The 19,549-nt window shown below is 35.7% G+C and overlaps 1 pseudogene; it reads right to left on the bottom strand.

Moving 5' to 3' along the window:
* Positions 1-755: 755 nt before the first annotated feature.
* Positions 756-19,120, bottom strand: LOC149155214 (COBRA-like protein 4; annotated as a pseudogene).
* Positions 19,121-19,549: the final 429 nt, after the last annotated feature.

Genomic DNA, 19,549 nt, shown 5'->3' with positions numbered 1-19,549 from the left:
TACATCTATGTTTGCTATGGTATTGCATGCTTTCCAGGACATTTATCAGCGAAGAGTTATGATGGCGTACTTACCATTTTCCAAAGCCGGTGTACGAGAGCTGTTTGGTAAATGCTGAAGGGAAGGAAGTCATATGTTCCCTGTAAATTGGCATACAAGAAGCTAAATTATAGTGGGAAGAGCAACTGGAGGTAAAGTACAGAGGATCAAATTGAATGATGTAATGACAATACTTCTGTAACTGCGAATGCTTCAGGCAAAGGGACTCTGCAACACCTAGAACATCAAGAGCCCTCCATAGTAGTCTGCATACACAAATGATACTTTGAATATATCGACTAGTCACTAAACAAAGAATGTAACTTATGAATTCATGAGGCAAGTGCTAGAATACAGGGTTTGGAGCATATAGACAAATAAATAGTATAATTGAGTAATTCCTAATGAATAGCTAAAGTAGCTTACTTTAAATTGTGAGTCTCCTTATAGCTTCTACTCTAAACGCAATGCTACATGCCTTGAGATAAGTTGTGTGTTGGCCATTGTGGTCTTATTGTTTTTGCGATCAAATCCTGAATGCATGAGGGCAGAAACAATAATACGGTGAGCTTTTACAATTTCAAAATCTATGTTTGCTATGGTCTTGCATGCTTTCCGAGACATTTATCAGCCAAGAGTTATGCAGGCATACTTACCATTTTTCAAAGCCGGTGTACGAGAGTTGTTTCATAATAGTTAATGGGATAGAAAGTACATCATGTCATAGTGGCAATGAGGGAGTGCTGAAGCCATCTCCTAGATGCAAAAACAATAATACGTTAAGCTTTTACAATTTCTACATCTATGTTTGCTATGGTCTTGCGTGCTTTCCAAGACATTTATCAGCCCAGAGTTATGCTGGCGTACATACCATTGTCCAAAGCCGGTGTACGAGAGTTGTTTGGTAAATGTTGAAGGGAAGGGAGTCACCTGTGCCCTGTAAATTGGAATACAAGAAGCTAAATTATAGTGGGAAGAGCAGCTAGAGGTAAAGTACAAAGGATCAAATTGAATGCTGTAATGACAATACCCCTGTAATTGCGGATGCTTTAGGCGAAGGGACTCTGCAACACCGAGAACATCGAGATCCCTCCATAGTAGTCTGCATACAAAAATGATATTTTGACTATATCGACTAGTCACTAAACAAAGAATGTAACTTACGAATTCATGAGGCAAGTGCTAGAATGCAGGGTTTGGAGCATAAAAATAAATAAAGAGTATAATTGAGTAATTCCTAATGAACAACTAAAGTAACTTACTTTAAATTGTGAGTCTCCTTATAGCTTCTACTCCAAATGCAACACTGCATGCCTTGTGATAAGTTGTGTGTCGGCCATTGTGGTCTTATTGTTTTGGCCGTCAAATCCTGAATGCATGAGGGCAGAAACAATAATACAATGAGCTTTTACAATTTCTACATCTATGTTTGCTATGGTCTTGCATGCTTTCCGAGACATTTATTAGCCAAGAGTTATGCTGGCGTACTTACCATTTTCCAAAGCCAGTGTACGAGAGCTGTTTGGTAAATGTTGAAGGGAAGGAAGTCACCTGTGCCCTATAAATTGGCATACAAGAAGCTAAATTATAGTGGGAAGAGCAGCTGGAGGTAAAGTACAGAGGATCAAATTGAATGATGTAATGACAATACCCCTGTAACTGTGGATGCTTCAAGCGAAGGGACTCTGCAACACCGAGAACATCGAGAGCCCTCCATAGTAGTCTGCATACACAAATGATAGTTTGAATATATCAACTAGTCACTAAACAAAGAATGTAACTTATGAATTCATGAGGCAAGTGCTAGAATGCAGGGTTTGGAGCATACAGATAAATAAAGAGTATAATTGAGTAATTCCTAATGAACAGCTAAAGTAGCTTACTTTAAATTGTGAGTCTCCTTATAGCTTCTACTCTAAACACAATGTTGCATGCCTTGAGAAACGAAGAGCTCATCTTGCTCAGAAACCTATCTTGAAGATGCAAACATACCATGGGGCCAATTGCCAATTTAGAGAATTGAATACTATGTCCAAAGATCCATGTAGATATCTTCGAACACGCTCGCTTGAGAAGAACTCATCTTGAAAGAAATAGGGATTTTTTATAACACAGTAAAGCTAAAGGAAAAAAAGCTACCAGATGTCTCAAGAATGATGTGGAGAGAAGAATTGGACCTCTCTTATGCAGAATCACTCCAAAATTCTTTCCACCTTGGAGATTTTGAAGGCGCATGGGAAGTCACAACTGACCACCTATCAAACTCAAACCATGCTTTAATAACAAAATAAATATAGCATGTCCTCCTACTGACACAAGATGTGAATTGATACTCTGTTTCAATTTCTGAGATGAGAGCATTACTTATGAGAATATTTAAGATATCTACACATTCAGACTGAGGTGGAATTCATCGAATGTTTAAGTTCCCTCCCTCCCTTCAGAAAACCAAAACAACAATCATTTATTGGTCGCCCGAAGGATGAAAACATAGACCCACGGACAAAAAAGTAAAATATTGAACAATCTACCTGGCTGGTGGGCAGGTGAAGCAGATTATAATTACTACTAAAAACACTATAAGTCCCATCCATCTATTTGATTCCATGATCTCGACATGACCATTCGCTATCCATTTTTTTCTGCCAGAAAAATAAATAAATAAATAAACACCTGAAAAAATAGAAAACCATTAGAATCAGATGTATGAAATTAAATATTGTTAATGATTAACATATAGAATCACAAAATAGATACAACAATGTCAGGTTTCTTGTACAGTCCAATCATAAGGTGCTTTAGAATAACAATTTAACATCTAGTAGAGTAGATGAAATGAGAATACTATGAATAGGAATATCTGCAAACAAATTCCATGAAACATTCTTCTTTCTCATAGCATACCAAGAGCCATTCATGGATATGCTCATGATCCCATGATGTTTTTCAGCTACTATGATTCCTTCTGACATACATACCCCACTCTCAACACTTCTAATTAATGAATATGGTTGGTTAGAACTCTGTGAAACGAATCAGGACCAATTTCTCTAATTAATTTAGATGTAAGGTATCAATCTACACGTACCTGGTCATCTGGAACTAATATATTGATGTGAAAAGCAGCTCACAAATCACATCATATCTATTTCATTCCCTAAAAAAACTTGTAAACTCAACCACTGAGATAAAATAATGAAATTAAACAGCATTTTGAACTATTAAAAATAGAAGGAACGAAGGCCAAGTACTATGTAATCCACACAGTCCACCAAGTGAAAAGGCTAGTTGGCCTGGCTACTCACCAACAAAAAAAATTTAACCAACCAGCGGAAGCACAATATTTACCTGGTAGGAAGAAGCAGAGCACTATCACTATTAACCCTAAAGCCTGCACTACCTCCTCCATTTTTCTTTGATTTGGCTGGACCACTTGTAAAATTTGAAAGCCATAAAAATTGAATGATGGATGACATCAATTATTGCCATTAATCGAGTTGCCCTCCAATATTACATTTATGGGCAACAAAATAAATATAACAGGATCCAACTCTATTTCAAATTCCAAGATGAGAGAATTACGTGACAGAAATATTTAAGATGATAGGATCTGCACATTCAAACTCCAGCAGAGTGCATTGAATGTTTGACTGTCCTCCCTCCCAATAACCTGAACAACAGTGATTTATTGGTCACACGACGGGAGAAAAGTGGAAAAGCAAACCAAGTTTGGTTCTGCGTCCTGGCTGGATTGGATGAGAAGACGTCAAACTAGATCAAGTGCAGGTAGTTTTAATTGACATTATTAGTATTGATATATAGATTACAGTTAATAGTTTTGCAGATTTCAGAATATCCTGTAAATTTGATGGACATGGGATGAATTCATTCATTTCTATCAGATTTCTAAAATATCCCTAAATCTAAAATAAGGTTAGGCTTCAGTTGAATAGCATCAATTCATATTTTAATCACAATTAACCAGAAGTTTGTATAGTTGATTGAAGATTCCAAAATATTCTAAAAATTTGATTTGATAGATATAGTTAAATTAACTGTGCTTAAAATAAATAACAGTAAATGTTTTCGAAATATGTACTTACTAATCAATCCATATGGAGTTAAACATTTATAGTTGAAGCCGAAAACTTGGGTTACATTATCAAAGTTTGGATGCTGTGCAACTAATGTCTAGTCAGTGTAGTTCATTTTGTAATTGAAATTTGTCACTGTGATATTCACTCTCCAGTACTCTTTGTGATTCAACTTCACATGCCAGTGTACTCTAATCGGGCACATATGACGGGTGCATCGTAGAAGTGGTGGATGCAAGGTGTTTGTGGCAAAATTTGTCCCGGGAACTTAAGAACTAGTGAATCGGTGCTACATCAAATTAACAACACAGTTTAGAATCTGATGCATCTAGATTTGGTAGAAGATCAGGGTCTTTTCGCCGAATTCAATTTGATTGAAGATTTTAAGAATATTTTGAAATCTTATTAACAGTAACCTAATTACATATTTATTGGATTTTAAAATATTTTACCAATCTACCATAAAGATAGAAATGACTTCATATTGTTGAAAATATTTTGGAATGTAATGAACCAGAAAGAAAAAAGAAGTTGCTGCTATTGGTCAGATTTTAAAATATTTCACAAATCTGCAAATTTAAAATTAATTGAATGAATTTGCAAGGGAATAGGAATCATACTCAATACAAGCAAGTTGAGTTATGTTGTTTTGGCAAGCGCAGGCGCAAGTAGGGCATGGTTTTATAGTATCATTATAGAATGATGAGAAGGAGACAGAGCATGTTGAACTTTTCCGAGCCAGGAACTGAGAATATGTGCATGTTACATTCCATGTCATTGCACAAGGACAAGGGAAATTCAAATATAAGACTTAGCTAGCTCAGAGTGAAACACATAACATTCACAAATATATAAATTATGAGGGATTATAATAGTGTATTACTCAGTACTTGAGTGGTTCTACAGTGATCTGGACTAAAGAACGGGTTGGGTTTAACAATCCTAGCAGGGCCACAAGTATGACCTAGTCTTGGAGCCTTCAAAGTGAAATTCTTTGGCAATTTGACAATTTTGTTAATGGTCCCTGAATTGCCCACACTAACTTCGAAGGATGCAATGGAATTTGGAGGATCCTGATCCCAAGATGCCAATGCTCCACCTTTGCAGCAATTAGTAAATTGCTAATTGTAAGGCACACTTGGTAAGAGATTAACAATGGTGGGGTCCTTCTTGCAATAGTGTGGAACACCTGCTTTCCATTTGGAGCAATCTCCTTTCTCTGTTGTTTGGCCACCAACCGCAGCCCAGATGACCTCCTTTTCTTCCCAGTGCCAACCCAAAGTCCATCTTGGGGGGCTTGGTATATGGCGGTACTGCTCAAAATTGTGCATGGTCACGGCCACCTACAGAGGGAAGCTCATTAGACTCAGCAAAGAGTAAAATAAGTTCTAGCACGAAGATTTTCAGGGAATTTTTAGTAAATTGTACCAATGTTTCTAGTGAATACTTACTTAATTTCAAGGACATAAAGCCAATTAAAAATGAGTGAAGTATTTACTCAAAATATCAAACATACCAATCAATACAACACAATTTATCAAAAATTTTCATCAATATCAAAATAAACTCTACCTGACTTGAAGGTTTTCCAAATTTGTCATCATGTCAAGCTTTGAGAATTTAACTTGTAGGCTACTAGGAATGAGATTGAGAAAAGCTCAACATCTATTTAAGGAAAATGAGGAAAGGGAATTATAATTCAAGACCTATTTGATGAAAGGGCATTACTTGCAACATATCCATCTGTAGTCCAAGACACAATATCCCATTTGATCGTTATGTTACTATTTGGATCCAGTGGATCATAAGCACCTGTAAAGCACACAATGTAGATAAATTTTAAGTTAATATTGTATTCATACCCTTGATAAGGATGGAAAAGTTTTAAGAATGGAAATTGATCTTAAAACTTAAAATTTTGCCAAATTTTATGGTAAAAATAAGTTTATATTATAAATCTTGGCGTGTTATAGAAAACAAACTGCAAAATTTAAACATGTAAAATGGAAATTAGCAAAATTTAACCCCTGAATTGGAACATCACCTGCAGGTGAAAATGCAATAGCAAAGATATTTAATGCCAAGAAAAACCGAACTTCATTCCTGATCAACATATGGCAATTCTGCATGCAACCTCTTCCCTCTGAAGACTTTAACTCTCCTCTCTCCTTGATGCCTTTGATATTATCAATTAATGAATCAGGCAGAAACCCCAGAGGAAGAGTTCAACAACCCTTCTGAGCAGCTGCAGCTCCACAAATGCAATGGGAATGGGAATGGAGAAAACATTAGTTTATGATGAAGAACCAATAACTGAAGTGTATAAACCTGCAGGCCTGTAATGGTTGGTTGCTTCATTCTTCAAACAGAGTAGTGAAAGTGGAGAAGAACAGTGCTTGCCAAAAGCCAGGGAAGAAGAACAACAACAACAACTGGCAGACCAAAGAAACTATTAACTCTGAGGCCAAGAGTGACATAAAAGAATGGGAAAAAGCAGTAAAAATATCCAAAGAAACGATTAACTTTGAGGCCAAGAGTGACATAAAAGAATTGGAAAAAGCAGTAAAAATATCTTCAAGAGTGACATAAAAGAATGGGAAAAAGCAGTAAAAACTCAACCGATATTTGGAAAAAGCAGTCACACTTCAAATCAACGGTTGAAAGTGTCTCACTTGATCGAACGGAGCAGGGTAAAAGTGTTGACGATTGTTGATGTATAGGAAGGCCTATCGGCCTAATAACTGGACAAAGCATAAGAAATTGATAAATGAAAACAGAGCAGGCTAACTGGAAACATTGTAAGACATTGATCTGTAAAAGCAAAGCCAAATAAAAAGCAGGTACGTGAGCTAGAGGTTTACTTTTTCATTTCAATCTAGAATAATAAAACCCATTTGCAAAATTGCTATGACACAAAATAATTTTTGAATTGAATTGGACAAAAAAAACACATCTAAGGATGGCACATGCATTTTTCAGCAGATTTGCAGCAACATCAGCTCAACCATATATTAACAGCCAAGTTGGACACTAAATTGGTGTCTGATCCCCCCTTCTTTGTGAGACAAGGGATCTCATCCACATAGCAATTTGACTGCTAAAGTCTACCATACATGTTAGGGAACCTATCTACTTTTTGTACATTGACGAATCAACCAAATCTGAATCTGAATCTACTGAAAACTTCAAAATATGTATCATAAAAGTAGCGTAGGGTTTATTGTCCATTATCCAAAACTTCTTTAGAATCTCAATTTCTTACTTACCCATGTTCGAGGACCATCTTACCTCAACTCAGCCAAACCTCCAAGACTAAGAAATAATACATGTCAACTTCACTTACCAGTTTCTTATTGCACCATGGGATAGAGTTTTTTAAACTAACTGTTAGGACTAGGTAATCTACATACAACACAAATATAAGCATATCAAATTTATCATAATCAAACAACTAATAAAATTTAGGACCTGCAACGGTCTTAGTGATGCCCATAATCTGTAAGTACTCATAAATCCATGAGTAGCAAGCAGAGGGGGCTACTTTATCCCAGAAAGGGACTTCTTCAACTTGCACACATGGGTATCCCATCCTAACAAAGATATTATATTTTAAACCAAGCTGAAACAAAACCATGAATCACTCTTCCTGCCACCTGCATCTCTGGCCCTATCAAAATCCACTAAAGCATGCAGCAGCTCAAAGCACTGTGCCAGTGTGCCCTTTAAGTACCTCGCATACCTCAGACCATGGAGCATATCTACAACAACATCAGCTCAACCGTATATTAGCAGCCAAGCTGGACACTAAATTGGTGTCTGAGCCCCCCTTGTTTGTGAGTTAAGGGATCTCATGCACACAACAATTTGACTGCTAAATTCTACCAGATATGTTAGGAAACCTATATACTTTTTGTACCCTGACTAATCAACCAAATATGAATCTTAATCTACTGATAACTTCAAAATATGTATCATAAAAGTAGCCTATGGTTTATTGTCCATTATCCGAAACTTCTTCAGAATCTCAATTGCTTACTTACCCCTATTCGGGGACCACCTCACCTCAACTCAGCCAAGCCTCCAAGACCAAGAAATAACACATGAGGTGTATGTCCTTCATGTCAACTTCACTTGCCAGTTTCTTCTTGCACCATGGGATAGAGTTTTTTTAACTAGCTTTTAGGACCAGGTCATCTACATACAAGACAAATATAAGCATATCAAATTGATCATAATCAAACAAATAATACAAGTTAGGACCTGCAACAGTCTTAGTGATGCCCATAATATGTAAGTACTCATAAAAAAAACAAAGTATCTTCAAAATTTGTTTTGTTGCACACATAATTAGTTTATGTTTGGAAGCTCACAACCTAGTGTGCTCCTTAGAAGCTAGAGCGATGCACGTTCAAGTTATTAAAATTTAACACATATCAATCCTTTTTGTCCTCTTTTTGGGAGGTGCTACATTAATTGTGGGTGTGGAATGCTCATCACATTGAACACCCTCCTCATTATTTCTGTCACACTTTCACTGAAATTCAACAATGGCTTCCTGCCAAGGTTTAGGAATGACTATTGGATGATTTTGTGCAACAAGAAAATCATCATGTTCTTGTATCTCCTCCCCATGTTCACTCCTAGATGTTTCACCTGATTTCTATACACAACACACTTTAGCTTGTTATAATAACATTAAAACCTCCAATTGATTTATTGCATTATTCATATAATATTATAAACAACTAACCTCGGATCCATAACCAGTAATTAATTTTTCCCCTCGATTTATCATGTGTTGGCGAAGACCTTGGGAACCATGTAATAAAGCATATTTTAGGTCTTCCTCTGAAGCTTCCTTTTGAAACCGGTGAACCTACATTAACAAAGATAATCATATCTATAAGGTAAAATAACTAATAAGATACAATTAACTCAACTTGACCATGGTTACTTTGCCTAAAATAGAAAATATAATAGATGGAAATATCACTTACCATACCACCATGAATACTATTATATCCACCAGAGCCTAATTTGTGAGATCCAATTTTTGATACCCTAGCTTGGGTTGCTTTTCTTGTATCATGTAGGCATCTTTTAGCTCCTCCTTGTGTAGATGGCGTATAGTTTGGATTTCTGAGGACTTTCCTCTTAAACTTGGCATCTTTCATAAGTTCATCCCACGTCACTTGGTCTGTGATCCAAGCTGGACGTGGATACATCAAGTTTTTTGTCAACTTTGTCCTTAAATTGGACCTCTTTGAGTGCATGTATTTACTTGCAATTTCTAAAATAAGTTCCTTATCAAATCTAGGATTACCAAATGCTATTACGACATCCTTAAATAGTTCCTATTTTTTGGCATTGGCTTGTTTCCTCCAATCCATTTTGATAGTATTTCCAAATAATTGTTCTGCACGACGAAAAATAAAGTGATAAAATTTCAGCCCTATTTCATCCTTCAAGACATTTCCTTCTGAAGTGAGCAAGATTGTAGCTTCTTGCATTCCTTTTGTGGTCATCGATGATATTGTTGTAGTCTTGGGGATTGAGGAAGGTTCCCTTATAGATACATTAGGCACGGTGTCACTTACTTCCTGCATTTACAATGAAATTGTGGAACTATTAAGAACCCAACCAAAATATGAAACTATTTTTCATTTCTAAAATAATGATCCTAAACATAACAAATGAAATTATAAAAATAATAAAATAATTTTACTCGTTGATCTCTTGCGGGAGCTACACTCTCCAACAATGACATTTCCCATAACTGAATTTGTTCAATTATTTCTTGTCTCATTTGAACATTTGCAGGAATATCTGGTAGGAGCCTTGACATTCTTATTTGTGAGTCTATAAGACTCCTCAAAGAAACTTGTTCTGGTCCTGGTGGAAGAATGTTGACTAGACCCACATTTGATGTAGAGGGCATGTTATGGGGTTCTGGTCTAGGTGTAGATGGCATAACATGACCCTCTATACCAACAGATTGTGTAAAGGGCATGTTATGGGGTTCTAGTCTAGGTGTAGATGGCATAACATGACCCTCTATACCAACAAATCGTATACTTGTTGGAGTCACGCTAGAAACATCCTGCAAGGCACAAATATAAATAATAATATGGAATAACAAATGAATAATGTTGAAATATGTAACTACGTTCGGTCTTCATAATGACATATCTAATCACAATTCTATGTAATTTATGTAAAAAAAGGAAAAAGAAGATTATTTTTGTTATGACTAAGGCATGGGTTTCATGAACACATGAAGAAGCAAGTCCCATTATCGGAAGACTCATTAAAACAAGGTCATGAAGGTGGTAAATGATCAATGAAATGTATAGTAAAGTTGCAAATAATCATGGCAACCAAAATACTAATCAGCACAGATAGGTGTCCATGAGGTATGTAATTTTCTTTTAAAGGGTCCATCATAAGATGTAGTAGGGTTGAATTTATGGGTTTATATTTTAAGAAATACCCTAGTATTCAGAAACCTTAATCTCAAGGTATTTGTTCCCTATGATTTGATTTCTAGGGAATGGGATAAACTCTAGAATGACATAAAGGGAAAAGAGTATGATCTAAGGTTTGAATTTAAGAAACCCTAAAAGGGTCTCTTGATTACATAAAAACCCTAAAAAAGTAACTTGACATCATGTTTTGGAATAATATATTGCTTGGGTTACTTGTTAAAATAGTATTGTATGTACAAGAAGAAAAAAATGGATGGGGTGATCCATTTGAAGGCATGATGTAGCTCTTCGTAACACCTCATAAATCATGGAGTCGTTGTGCAAAAACTTTATTAAATATATGCCCTAGATTTCTCAACAAATAACATAATCAAACTCACATAAATGAATGGTTGAATCTTACATCTTGCATAACATTAGATGTATATGGGGGCATTAATGATCCCTGCATGCCAACATTGGTTTTATTGAGGGGCATAAATGAATCCTGCATGCCAACAAAATTCACGATTAGTAAAAACGCAAATATTAATAAATATATATAGTGAAATAAGTTAACTAAATGCACAAAAATATTGATCAAGTTTTACCACTATCATTACCTTAGATGTTTTATAAGGTGTTATAGGGGTTGGAACGACTTTAGCGATTGCTTGCATTCCACAAACATAAATTAGCATAATATAATAAGGAATAAAAGATAATTGAACATATAAAAGACAATATTCAAGCTTACCTCATGCATCATCATAGCAGTATCTTGCCCTCGTGCATTTGTTAACATTTCCATAAAGGTAGTGAATATCATTGAATCCCCCATAGTAGCATCGGTAACACCCATGGGTACATTCTTTAAAAAACACATAATAACATAAAAATAAGAAAACCTTGATCAAAAAACCAATAAGAAAATAGAATCGGTAACACCAAATATGTGTTGAGTGAGCATTGAAGATCTGTCCAACACTTTGAGGCAAGCTTATTAGAGTGTTCCAACAAGCATTTAACTAGTCACAAACAAACTTTTGAAGTATCATTTTAAAGTTATTTCTAAAAACAAATCCAACCTCTAACTAAATCAACAACGTAAATAATACAAATACCAAAAGCAACATAAATACCTGGTCTGCCATTTTGTATAGAATACTGTAATAGAAATCTGCGAATAAAAGTTTGTGGACACTAGTTAGGATCATTACATAAATAAATGTCGAAATATATGACAACGTGTAAAACCATAAAATTATTCTAAAATATGTTGGTTTAAACTTCTATGCATGTAATACTAATTTCAATGAGGAGTTCTCTGGATTATATTACAAAGGGTAATTCAATGTCTTAAATTATTGTCGCATAATGCAAAGTAATCTCTGTAGAATATCTCCTTGTTGCCTATAAGCATTACTTCACTATCTCATTGCAGCCACAATCAACTCCAAACCAGACCTGGCTTGCCTCAAAACTCCAAACCATACCTCAAGATGATTTGCTGCCACAAACAATCCCTTATAGGTGGTTCGCTGCCACGATTGATACCTTAGGGATGATCTGTTGTCATGAACAGTGCCTCAGAGGTATCTTTCTATCTCAGAATTGCTTCATAGAAATATTGTTGCCATAGTGAAGCCTCAGATTTAATGTGCTGCTATGCATAATGCCTTAGAGATAGGCCAATGCCTCCGATAATGTCTCAGGGATGATTCACTACCTCGATAATGCCTCAAGATAGTTTACTTCCATAGTTAGTGTCTGTTCGATCATTTATATAACAACTTTCAGAAGTTGGATTATAGTGAGACATCTTAGAAAATTAAATGAAAGTCTGGTTGGTTGACTCTCTACAATTATGGATTGAAACCAACAAGGTTCCATATATGGTGCTCAAAAAATAAACAGTGTTCCTAACAAACAAGCATCATTTTGTATATAAAATATTTGAATAAATTATCTCCAGTTTATATTAAACTGTGAAATCAACATTTGAAAAGCAATGCATATGAAGCATATTAAGCATGCATGGAAACTACTAATTGGAGTCCAAATAATTATTATGGTAGATGAAGCGATATGGTGTGCTGCCTTAGAAGAGCACCAATATGCAATAAAGAACCTTGAAATATTCTTGGAAAATGAAAAGACATAAAATAATGTAGAGTACTGGTGGCAGAGAGGGTATAAAAACTCAGAATTATGCTTAACCCTCCAATATGGTTAACCACACATGGAATAAGTGAATTCAAATGAATGAAAATGTAGTGAACACCCATGAGCTCTGGTTTCATCAATTCATGAGTAAATGCTGGTGTGGGATTAGACCAAATAATGGCAATTTCATGCATCATACTTCTCAAAGACCCAAGCTACAAATATCTTGGCTTGGTATTATACCTATGCGCATATTTGTGGAGATTTGAGACGTTCGGAGGAGAATCAATCATATTTCTATAACACCCCTCTAGAACCTATTTCATGCTAACGAATTAGAGTCTAGTGCCAAACACATGATCACATATCCAAGCAAAAGATAATCCCAGTGCATCTCCTAGAATGGTGGATATCAAGTGACTCAATGTGGCCATTTATTGCACAGAAGTTGAAATATATAACAATGAGCCAATGGGGCATGCATTTTTATAAAATGATGACCTCATTTCTCAAAACACACCCAAAGGAACTAGGATTGTTACAATTTTGTATGTTGGGTTAGGGTGCAACACCATCATGTTATAAGACACAATTGCATATAAAAGGTTATACTCCATGGGATACATAAAGAAAATTCCTTTTCTTGTCTTAATTAGAAAGGAGACAGTTTTTCATTGACAAGAAAGAATTGTTATTTAGAAAGGAGGCATCATCCAATGAAGTTTGAGATGCTGAAGAATGCACCATATAGTACATTGCAGCTACTTGTGTTTAGGAAAATCCTATCTCACTTGTTAATAATGAAACTCACGAGTATGGGTTTAAGAATTCATATGCAATTGAAAGATATCAAGATCATTTAGTTGAAAAAGAAGAGCAAATTGAATAGGTTTACAAAAGTGAAACTCACGATGATGAAGAACGAAAATCACATAAGAATTATAACAGTAGCCAAAATGATGGTTGTCCCATGTTTTCTAATGTAGTTTCTTTGAAATTTGGAGATCATCAACTCATTCATTCATCATACAATGAACCTCAAGAAGCTTATGAGAATATTTGAGTTTCAGATGTTGGTCTGCGACCTCATAACTTAGCTATTGAGGATGAAGTTCATGAAGATAAATTTCATTATTCAGAGTCCAGACAATGGCAAATAGTTTTATCGCCTTGATGAATTGTATGGTTCGAATGTGGACAATGTCGCTAGTATGTATGAGCCAATGCCTAGTGTTTCCCAGCATGCAGGTGAGTCATCTCATTACAAGTTTGATTGGATTCATGTCTACACACAAATAGAGAGCGATACTTCAAAGCAGAAATTAAGTTGTTCATGTAATTATAAAGAAACAGAACCAGACACGGCTCAGGAAATTGTTGATTCTTCAAATAGTTTTGAAGGCAGTATTGATGTGTTCACTAGTTCAGGAATGCCTTGACTTTGTTCTAGTTCCCTTAGTATTAATATTAATGATGTGTTCCCTTTGCTATAATTATTTCAATACTCCATTAAAAAAGCCCAACCTTACCGACAGTAATGATGTGTTCCTTGTTTAGGTATGGATGAATCTGTTCTTGAAAAAGCAGTCACAGCTGAGGAGACTGTTAAAAATAAAATCAATTCTTAAGACAATAATGATTTTTTCCCTTGTTCAGGTATTATTCTTCAAGAAAAATGATGGGTTTCCTCTGTATTTATAGTAATGATGTGTTTTCTCCACATTTATAAGTGTTTTTACTCCATGAAACACAACCCGGCCACTAAATCTGTGCTTAAGCATTGATTAATTGTTAGAGTATGGGTAATATCCACTTAAGACCACATCGCGAACCACTACCTTTATGTCTCCATATACATAAAGGTGTGCTGCTTCAGAAGAGCACCAATATGCAATAAAGAACCCTAAAATATGCTTGGAAAATGAAAAGACATAAAATAATGTAGAGTACTGGTGGCAGAGAGGGTATAAAAACCTAGAATTATGTTTAACCCTCCAATATAGTTAACCACACATGGAATAAGTGAATTCAAATGAATGACAATGCAGTGAATGCTCATGAGCTCTGGTTTCATCAATTCATGAGTAAATCTTGGTGTGGGATTAAACCAAATAATGCCAATTTCATGCCTCATACTTCTCAAAGACCCAAGCTACAAATATCATGGCTTGGTATTATACCTATGCGCATATTTGCGGAGATTTGAGATGTTCGGAGGAGAATCAATCATATTTCCATAACACCCCTCTAGAACCTATTTCATGCTAACAAATTAGAGTCTAGTGCCAAACACATGATCACATATACAAGCAAAAGATCATCCCAGTGCATCTCCTAGAATGGTAGATATCAAGTGACTCAAGTGATATCAAGTGCATCTCCTTGCTTGAATTATTTGTTTGGATTGGACATTAATGATCCATTATATATGCCCAAGATTATGGACAGTAATGATGCATTATTTTGTTAAGGTATAGCTGATTCTCTTACAGAAAATATCTCAGAGATTGTTACAAAAGCTTCATGCAAGTAGGAGCTTTACCAATTGGATAATCCTTTGAAGACCCTTGAGGTTACAGAGGGATATAATATAGCTGTGGAAAAGAATGAAGTTGAATATGGAGCATGCCAAGAAAGCATTTTTATTGTTGATGGCATAACTGATGCAAGTCCAATTAGAGAACAATTGTTTGATATGGACAACAACGAAAAGCATGAGTGATTCATTGACCCTGCCAAAATTGAGGGAAACAATGGCCAGGAAGCTGGAGAGACCCAAAATTTCAAAGTTGGAGAAAATATACAGATTGTGGTGAGAAAGCAGGAACCTTCCCAATTTTATACTCCATTGAGGATCCCTAAGGTTACGGAGGGATATAATATATCTCCTTGTTTAAGCACCTGATTTGGCCTGGACTCCAGTATTCCATCCAAAAGTTCAGGAACTTAGAAAAATTTACAATATATCCCCTTGTTTAAGTATGAGTGAATCTCTTCTATAAGACAATGATGTGTGCAATCAGCAACTTTCCTTTGATAATCCATTGAAGAGGCTTGAACATGTTGAGGGACCAGAATATGATACCCTAGTGAAAAATCTTGAGCTTATAGAAATTGATGTGACATCAGAGATTGAATATTTATCACTGCATGTCCCACTTGGAGACCATGTGTGTGTCATGGAGAAGGATGCTACGATTTTGTTTGGGACAGATCATTCTGAAAGTATTATCCTCACATAAAATCCTGTAGAATCTAGAGAAGTAGCTGAGGGTTATACTATTTTCGATGATATGAAGGTTCCTAATAAAGGGGATTCAAGAAGAACGAAACTTGTAGATAGAATACTGACTTTGAGCAATAGATTACAAAATTTGCAATTGGACTTCCAAGGACCATTCCCTATATTGTTGATAAAGAAAATTTCCATATTATATGTGATTTTATCTTGCTGGTAAAAGAAAGTTGTGTGTGATATGGACCTATTTCATGCTAAAGAATTAGAGTCTAGTGCCAAACACATGATCACATATCCAAGCAAAAGATCATCCCAGTGCATCTCCTAGAATGGTAGATATCAAGTGACACAATGTGGCCATTTATTGCACAGAAGTTGAATTATATAGCAATGATCCAATGGGGAGTGCATTTTCATAAAAGGATGACCTCATTTCTCAAAACACACGCAAAGGAACTAGGATTGTTACAATATTTTATGTTGGGTTAGGGTGCAACGCTATCATGTTATAAGACATAATTGCATATAAATGGTTACACTCCATTATTAATTTAAATTGTGATGCTAATTTACAACTAATTACTGAATTTTTTGCATTACAACACTAAAAAGAAAATATAATTGAGTGAAAAAAGTGGAACCAACATCACAAGAAAAACCCAATATGGTATGATGTCCTCTTGAAGAAACTAACCATGTCAAATGTGAGGAATATCAAGAGAGGATGAAAGTAGAAAAACCCCTAAATCTTGCGGAAATGGTGAGGATCCTAAAGTAGAAACACTCCTAAATCTTGCAGAAATGGTGAGGATCCTAAAAGAAATACTCTAAAGCTACGTGATAGGTAATGAAAGGATAATCCAAGAGAGAGAAAGACTGTTAGAATTGAATGCATTGTTGCTAGAAAATCGATCTAAAATTCAGAAGCAATTGCTACAAAGATCTAATGATACCAATGATTAATTTCAAAGATAAAGATTCGTTGAGAGGTTAAAAACCACATATTATCTAGAAATAAAATGAGGAAAATCACCTCCATAAAAATAAACCATGCTAAAAGCATAGACACATCTAGTAACAAATCATTATTTGATTCCTCTAAGGTTGGGATAGTCAATTCATATGAGCTTCTTGGAAATGGTTCCAAGAGTGAATTACATAAGAAAAATAAAAATAAGCATTCTTGAACAAAACTTCCTTGAACGAGAATAGATTCAAAGCACAATAATGCAAGACTTTAGGAAATGGTACCAAGATGAGTTTCTTAGCCAAGATAAAACTATAATAGAATTATATAAGTGTGAAAAAATACTAGATAGTTACTTGCAAAATAAGAAACAAGAGAGAATAAAACCACTAAGAAATTAACTAATGAACGAGAGAGACAATTCAAATTTCTAATAAAATATAATAATATGTTATTAATGAACATGAATGCAATATATAGACTCTGCTAGATACCAATTAATTCAAATTAGGTTGGGGTTCCATGTTCATGCACTAGTATAATTCAAAAGTACTTTCTCTAGTTGGAAAACACGTTAAATAATACTCACAAACTCAAATATACCCTAAAAATAATCCCAATGCCTACATCTATACCATGAAAATAATCCCAACTCCTACAACTATACCAATGAATACAACTACGCAAGGAAAATAATACCAATGCCAACATCTTTGCAAGGGAAATACATCAAATTGAAAGGAAAAAACCTGTGGAAAATAAACCCTTTGTTGTCTTCCTTGAAAATTCTAGCTCAGCTTCGAGTTCCTTTGCAAAATAACAATAAAAGCCCCAGCATATAAAAACTAAAACAATTTAGCGCCAAAACTATTTTCGGCCTCTACACCAAAAAACATTCGGTGGTTTCAGCTGTCTTGTTTCCATTTTAAGATGGCCTAGCTCGTTTTTTCCTGTTGTTTCCTGCCCATGTCTCCCACTTTTCATAAGAATGAGGGTCTTAATATCTATCTCCCGCCACAGACGAATAAATGAGTATGTACTCTGTTGTCGTTGGGCCTCATGCCCTTAATGCCCATCACAGATACCCTAGTCTCGTGGCTCTCAAACATTGGTGTTTGTCTCTCCATTTTCTCGACAAACCCTCCATTGCAATGGGGCAAACGAGGAGGAAGGTTTGGTTGTAGAAGCAAAGGTGTTGGTTCATTGCAGTGTGGAGGAAGGTTTGGTTGATGAAGATGCAGCACCATTTTCCAGTGGATTCGTAATGGAAAGTCGTGGAAGGAATCAGGTAGGGAATGGAGTAGTTCCGCCAGGCCCACCGCTGGATTCCATTCCATCAATTCCTCCCAAAAGCCCAATTTCTCGTCCCGTCTAGAGAATCCCTCTAGAAAAAATCTAGGTAATTCTATAGCCATCTCTTAGCACAACAGAAACAAAGTGACATCGGTGTGGCACTGTCACCATATTCATGAATCTGCAAACATTTCTCAATCTTTTTTGTTCCTCTGTTCCTTGCAGACACCCTCTCTGTTCCTTGAAACCCTCTATGTTCTTGTATATACTTTTGAATACAAATTGGCAAAAACAAAGTGATTAAGGTATCAAACCAATGAGTCATGAGTGATCTTGCAAAGCCATGGTGAATATGGTGCATGTTGGGCTTCAGATCGATACAGCTAGCACGTTGGGTAAAAGTGGAGGAACAGGATGGAGTGAAAAAACTAGTAAATGTGGGGCAGACTGAAAATCTATCAGGTTGTGGGTTCCAATCCCAGGGGTCTCTCTGAAAATACCAAGATGAATGATGGGCGAGCAATTGAGATTTCTCAGAAGAAGAAGGGGTGTAGAAGGAATCTTTGCCGTATTTATCAGGAATATTGACATGTGCGTCGAGGCCGTATAATCTCCGAGCGGTTGCATCATAAGCCATGGATGCATCTTGTGCTGTAGCGACGGAGCCGAGCTAGAGCCTGGTTAATTTCTTGGGTACCCATATTTTGGCCACCCATTTGCCCCACGTCTGCTGCCTCATGCCCCTGTACTCGCAGGTCGCATTGTCAGGAACTCCCTTGCCTCTAGTAGGTCCTTTCTTCCAGACCTTGGTGACCCTTCTCATGTCAAATCTTTTGCCAGGGCTCGTCCTCTTCTCCATCACTATGGCCCAATCAAATATCCACAGTTTGTAACTTTTCCACAAAAAATGTCACAAAAAAACTCAACTAGTCATATATTAATGCCCATTATTTATCTATTTAATTGTAAGTGGCCATTCCCGTTCCTTAATGTTAATGTTATGATTTATGGGTGAGCCTTTCCATTCCTTGGATTTGACTTCACATTTTGGTGTCATCTTCGAAGTGACATAATCCAGGGTTTATGATTTATGCGTGAACCTTTCCAAGCTACACTTAAATACAAAAGTGAGGTACCTTAATATATTAAGGTGTATAATAATAAAGAAATGGAATTTACATATTGATTATAATTTATTTTGATTTTTTATATTTTTTATATATTAAAAATCCTATAATTCAATTTCAATAAATTATTTAATCAATTAAAGTATTGTTTCAATGGGATA

This window comes from Pinus tabuliformis, chromosome 9 (assembly GCF_031772625.1).
Source record: "Pinus tabuliformis cultivar Carrire ecotype Pingquan chromosome 9, CPIR1, whole genome shotgun sequence".
NCBI lineage: Eukaryota > Viridiplantae > Streptophyta > Pinopsida > Pinales > Pinaceae > Pinus > Pinus tabuliformis.
Note: the sequence above shows the minus strand (reverse complement) of the source record. Positions and strands in the feature narration are given on the sequence as shown.